The sequence below is a fragment of the Hipposideros armiger genome, unplaced genomic scaffold (assembly GCF_001890085.2).
Source record: "Hipposideros armiger isolate ML-2016 unplaced genomic scaffold, ASM189008v1 scaffold_409, whole genome shotgun sequence".
Lineage (NCBI taxonomy): Eukaryota > Metazoa > Chordata > Mammalia > Chiroptera > Hipposideridae > Hipposideros > Hipposideros armiger.
Genome location: NW_017731759.1, coordinates 81225 through 88039, shown reverse-complemented (window position 1 = coordinate 88039; position 6815 = coordinate 81225). Strand labels below are relative to the sequence as shown.

At 36.1% G+C, this 6815-nt stretch overlaps 1 pseudogene; it reads right to left on the bottom strand.

Moving 5' to 3' along the window:
- The window catches only part of LOC109394091 (sodium/hydrogen exchanger 2-like), a 47285-nt pseudogene extending 40988 nt beyond the window's left edge, over window positions 1-6297 (bottom strand).
- Between the last annotated feature and the right edge of the window lie 518 nt (window positions 6298-6815).

Sequence of the window (6815 nt, the reverse complement as noted above, 5' to 3'; positions counted from 1 at the left end):
TCACGGGATGTTGAGTATAGTGTGGGAGTGGAGTCAAGAGAATTGTGATAGATATGTATGATATTCAGGGGGGAAGTGGGGTGGCGGATTGGGGGAGGGGGTTGTCACTTCGAGGGGTAAAATGTATAACTACTGCAGTGTTGTACCGGTGAAACTAATTCTAAAAAATGTGTATTTCACAATAAAAAAAACCATGCCCCCCAAAAAAATAATAAAATAATAATAGTAAAAAAGAATAAAAAGAAATTAAAGAAGACACAAAGAAAATGAAAAACATCCCATGTTCATGGATTGGAAGAATCAACATAGTTAAAATGGCCATATTAACCAAATCAATATACAGATTTAACGCAATCCCCATCAAAATCCCAATGGCGTTTTTTTAAAGAAATAGAACAAAAATCATCAGATTGGTATGGAACCACAAAATACCCCAAATAGACAAAGCAATCCCAGGAAAAAGAATAGCGCTGGTTGTACCATACTCCCTGACTTCAGCTTGTACAACAGAGCAACAATAATCAAAACACCATTGTATTGGCAGAAAAACAGACAAACATACCTATGCAATAGGATTGAAAACCCAGAAATAATCCCACATAAATATGGAGAGATAATTTTTGACAAAGGAGCCAAAAACATACAATAAAGAAAAGACATATTCTTAAAAAAATGGTGTTGAGAGAATTGGAAAGCCATGTGCAAAAGAATGAAATTAGACTGCTATCTGTCAACGTGTGCCAAGATTAACTCAAAATGGATCAAAGACCTAAACATAAGACCTGAAAAAATAAACTGCATAGAAGAAAACATAGGTACTTGAGAAAACTTATGGACCTTGGGTTCAAAGAGCATTTTATGAATTTGACCTCAAAGGCAAGGGAAGTAAAAGCTAAAATAAATGAATGGGACTATATCAAACTAAAAATCTTCTGCACAGCAAAAGAAACCATCAACAAAATAAAGAGGCAACCAACCAAATGGAAGAAGGTATTTGTAAACAATGCATCCAATAAAGGGCTAATATCCAAAATATATAAGGAATTCATACAACTCAACAACAACAAAAAAATAATTGAATTAAAAATGGGCAGAGGACATAAACAGACCCTCCTCCAAAAAGGACATACAGATGGTCAATAGACATGGAAAAATGTTCAACATCACTAATCATCAGAGAAATGCAAATAAAAAAACACAATAGATTTCACCTCACACCACTTAGAATGGCTATCATCAACAAGACAAATAATAACAAGTGTTGGAGAGGCTGTGGAGAAAAAGGAACCCTCATACACTGTTGGTGGGAATGCAGACTGGTGTAGCCACTAAGGAAGGCAGTATGGAGGTTCCTCAAAAAATTAAAAATAGAATTACCATATGACCCAGCAATCCTTCCCTTGAGTATCTACCCGGAAAATCTGAAAGAATTTATCCATAAAGATATTTGTGCTCCGATGTCCAATGCAGCTTTATTTATGGTGACCAAGACATGGAAACAATCAAAGTGTCCTTTGATAGATGATTGAATAAAGAAGTTGTGGTATATATACAGAATGGAAAACTATTCTGCCATAAGAAAAGATAAAATAGTGCTATTTGTGACAACATAGAAGGATCTTGAGATTATTTTGTTAAGCAAAATAAGTCAGTTAGAAAAAGTCAAGAACCATATGATTTCACTGATATGTGGGATGTACAACTGAAAGCATCAAAGGAACAAAACAAATAAAGAAACAAAAACTGACAGACACAGACAATAGTTTAATGGTTACCAGAGGGTAAGGGGGAGGAGGGTGGTAGAAGAGGGTAAAAGGGATCAAATATATGGTGATGGAAGGAGAACTGACTCTGGGTGGTGAACACACAATGTGATATATAGATGATGTGTTACAGAATTGTACACCTGAAATCTATGGAACTTTGCTAATATTTGTTACCGCAATACATTTAATTTTTAAGAATAAAGGGAGGGCTCTCTTCCTCCTATTATATATAGGAAATTACATTTCCTAGATTCCTAGTGGAAAATCACACTCAATTCCTAAAAGAAACTCTAAATTACAGACATGTCCAGATACTTACACCACAATCCCTGAGAAATGGAACATTTCAGCTGTCGGGTAGGAGAGATAACTATATAAGAAGACTAAGAGAGGTTAAATGACCCGGATATCCTTGGTAAAGCATGTGGTAAAAGCAGCAACCATGCTAAACAAGAACCCAGTGAAAATACCTCCTATTCCAACAACAACGACCAAAAAAAATCCTAACCCAGCCAAAATATCCAGTGGTTTGATAGATGGCATTTCACAGAAAGATTTAAACAGCTTATAGAGCACCTGCATACAAAAAAAAGCGAATGTATCAATCAGAAAAGTCTCAAATTATGCCCTATGTATCCTTCTAATTTAAGTTTTCTCAATCTTGAACTTCAACTCTTTATTTTCTTCCAACGTGAGTTACTAGAAAGCATCCCTGTATCAACAAATATTTCTACAGCTCTATGTCAAACTTCATGTGATTCTGTTTGAAAATTGTTTGATGGGCTGTCAAGATATCTTTCATGGCTAAAGTATTCTTATCTGATATGACTGGGAAGACTGTGGCCTCCAGAAGTTTTAGCCTAGTGTTTGCTTAATAAACTGATAGAAAATTAATAAAGTATCAAGGAAGCACTGACATTTTCTAAGATATATTTTTACCAGTAAATCATACTTGCTCAATTCATAAACTTACTCCTAGTAGTAAATTACTCAATTATGGCCTAAACCAAAATTCAATTACCATTTAAATTTCAGGGGTGAGTATAAGGGAACTTAAAGTAATACCTAGAAAGCTCATGCCTGCAATATTTACAACAGCAATAGCATCATTAAGGAGGGATTCTCCAAACACCAAAATATGAAGCTTTTCATTCACATGAATTTTGTCAAATACAGAGAGTACAGCCACAGGATCTACTGTAGTAATCAAACTTCCAAACCAAAGATTATAGATCAATGACACATCTTGAAGTTTGAAGTACTTCACCTGACATATGCCATAGAGGGAAAGGCCTACCCCAAATGCATTCCACATAGTTCCAACTACAACATACAACAGAATGGTTCCTATGTTTTCAAAAATTGCTGACTGGGCATAAAATACCCTGCATCGAGGACTATTGATGGAAGTAAGTACAGGAAAAATATATCACTGTCCATGACTAATGGGGATTTGTCATTTAAATTGCAAATTACTCCTTCCATGATAAGACCTACAAATATCAAGAGGCAGCTTTCGGGTACAACTATGGGCATCTTATTACTGAGGTGAAATACTGGAAAGGGGGAAAAAAGATATAGTATTATAATATCTTGATTACCAATCATCTCTATATGTCATCCTTCTTGATAAGCATCATGATTTCAGGAAAATAGCTTCTCAGTCTTTTCACATTTTCCATTTTAATAATGACTTAATAAAGATGCAGAGTCATGAATGGAGGCATTTTTCTTTATAACAGAAAATATTTACTAAAAGAATAAAAGCATTCACAGTTAACAACAAAATTATTCATATGCCCACTGAATCATTTCTGAATGTGGGCACATATTTTAAAATGGAAACAAAGCATTTATCAACTGGCAATGTTCTTCTGCTCTTCTCATGATCATAGTGATAGACATCAGAAGTTTAAAAATGTATGAAACCGAGAACCACAATTCAAATGTCTCATTTGAATAAGAGCTAAAAAGGACTTTAGTAATCATGACTAACTCTTCATTGATAAGGAATCATAATTAATTATTTATAAGAAAATTGAGGCCAAAGATGTAAGGTGATTTTTCATGGTCACACAGAATGTATGTGACAGAGATGGGATGACAACCTAGCCAGGTCTCCTGACTCCAGCTCAATGTTCTTATAATTACCCCAAGCCGTCACTTGGTTTGATTGATAGACTCAGACATACATGAATTCATATCACTGTATTATCAAAATATAATCCTAATTATAAACTTTGTTTCTTCTCATAGAATAATGTAAGTCCTTTACCCCATGAGGAAAATGCAACCACCTCTAGCAGCCCACATGGCAGCAGTTCTGTGTTTTATCCTGTATTCTTTTAACTTTGTCCTACATTATATGCCACAGCATCATGCTCTAGCTTACACAAAGCCTGTAGATAATGACTTTAATTATCAACTCTTTCTGCTATAGAAAGGTCCTAAGGTCATCTGAGCTAATCCATCTCCTTCCTCTCTACCCCAGTCCTCACCAATATGCTGCTGAAATCCCTTTCTGTTATACCTGTTAGACTACAAATTTCTCAAAGATTTAAGGCTAGCTCTTACATTTTTCCTCTAGCACACTGCTAGAACACAGAAATAGGACAACAGTTATTTATCACATGAATAATAAATACATTTTTAGAAAAGAAAGCCAGTTGGCTCCTAAGTTAGACTGTATTTCTCAATAACTTCAAAAGTGTTTGCACATATATTCCCCTATTTGATTCTCTCATTACACAAACAGAACAATGTAAATATTGTTATTACCATTTTAGAAATGATAAAAGTGAGGCACAAAGAATTGCTTTACTAATCCAACAAGCCAACACACACTTATTGATTTTCTATGTTCCAGGAACTGGGTCCTAAATTTGCACAAATGTTAAATAGCTCAAAGTAATCATTCCTTTCCATTTTACTATGCTGCTTCCCTCTTTATCCTCTATAGAACCATTTCTTTCCTGTAGGCACTGAAATAATTTGAAAGCTACTCATGAGAAAGACCGGGTCTTATTCAGCATTGTAATCAATGGGCCCAATATAATATCTCACCCATAAAATGTGATAAAATTTTTTGCTGAATGAATGCTAACATAGAAGGGGTTTTTTTGGTTTGTTTTTAAATTTGCATTCTCTTGCTAAGTTTATGGCAAAAATTTTTCAGTCAGTGATAGCTCAATAAAGTCCTACTTAAATAAATGGGGATGGATGACTTACTGAGAAGTCCCTTTTGCCCTGTGATCCTGATATAAACATTTAACTAGACTATTTATTGCAATCAAACTATCTAGTACTAAAAAACTTAAAAGAACCTTAACTATCCACAGGTGCTAATTATAATCACACAAGACAGCATGTACTCCTAATCAAGGAGGCATGAGACCAGCAATTGAAGCTCTGGTTTATGAACTTCACAATGCATCTTCTCTCCCTGGGCCTCAGATTTCCTATCAATAAAATGAGGTGAATAGATGAAAATGATCTCTAAGTGTTTTTCCAGCTCTGACAATCTATCATGCTATGAATCTATGGATTGTGTGTGTGTCATCATTAAATATCACGTTCATGAATGGTAAAAGTTTGGTATCTATGAAATCACTTAATAAACTTTGGAATGCTAAACATGATTTATTTTAGAATAAATTAATTTTGAAATAACAAATTTCTACAGTTTCTTCCATGTTTTCCTAGCATTGTTTTTCATACTGAATCTACAAAGAAATGGTGACTCATTCATAAACACTTTGAATTGTTAAAGGGCTCTCATAGTTTTAATATCACTAAGGCAAAAGCCAGATAAATTATTAAAACACAAAATCTTCTTAGGAGAGCCATAACACTAGTGATTCAGGGTGTTCGTAAAGGTGAAATAGTTAAAATATAACAGCTCTTCTTTTTTTTGCTGGATTTATTCTTTGTCCCCATCCCACCTCTCCACCCCCCATAAATCCTGAGTGCTGGCAAAAAGGCATCTTGAAGAAAAAAAAAGGCAGAAAATGGATTTCTCACTACCTGGCAGTTATAATAAGCTGCTTGTGAAGAAAAAAAAAAGGTTGCCTAATGACTCAGATCAGTTAGCATCCAGAATCAATCTAGTAATATTTCTCTGTTCTCCCTTTTAAAGTCATGCAATGTCTTTTCAACTCTGATCAATGGGGACCCTTTGCAGTCTAAGTTCCTGTGTTGGACCTATTCCTGCCTCCATCTTCTGGGAGACCACCAACATTTGAACATAATTACTGCAAGGGGGTTGAACTATGAAAAAAAATGTCCTTTTCATAGCAGGAGGCAAATATTACAGCTTTCCTTTCTCTGGTCTAGTAAGATAAGGATGCCTTTTTTAACATCTGGAAAAGCCCTGAGAGTCACTACTCTTAGGCAATTCTCTGGGAGAGCCTTGGGTAATTCCTTACTTACCTTTCTTTTCCAGAGAGGCTAACATAAACCAGAGTGTGATCTCAAAAGAGACCCGTACATGCTGGTAATCCAGGGAAAAGAGGAGTGTGTGAGCAGACACCATTGAGCGATTATCCTATGTTCCTTCATGTCCCCAGCTGCCACTGTTGGCCCTCAGGTTACGGTAGTGCTGCATGCTATCCCCAGAGGTTCCCAGAAGTTGGGAGCAGAGGTGCCCAAGAAGCAGAGGAAACAGGAGTCCCAGCTGATGGGCCATCACCAGCTTTGTCAGCTGTGATTGCTAAAGTACTTAATCTCCTCCCCACCTGCAGCTGCCCACAATTGCAATTTGCTGTTTCTGACTCTTAGATCTGCTGACTAGCACTTAAAGGGTCAGTGGGAACTCCGGAAGCTCGCTGGAGTCACTGAAGAGAAATGATGGGCTGTTATGACCTGGAATGAGATTAGAGCCTAAAGTCAGCAAAGAGAAGAAACTGGGACAAATTCATCGATTGACATAGAAAAGGATTTTACCACCAGTCCTAACTCTCAAAGGAGGAAAACCACTGGGAACTGAATTCTGGCCACTTAGCAATCTACTTTCTTACTACAAGACCACTCCAATTCCCCGTGGATATGGAA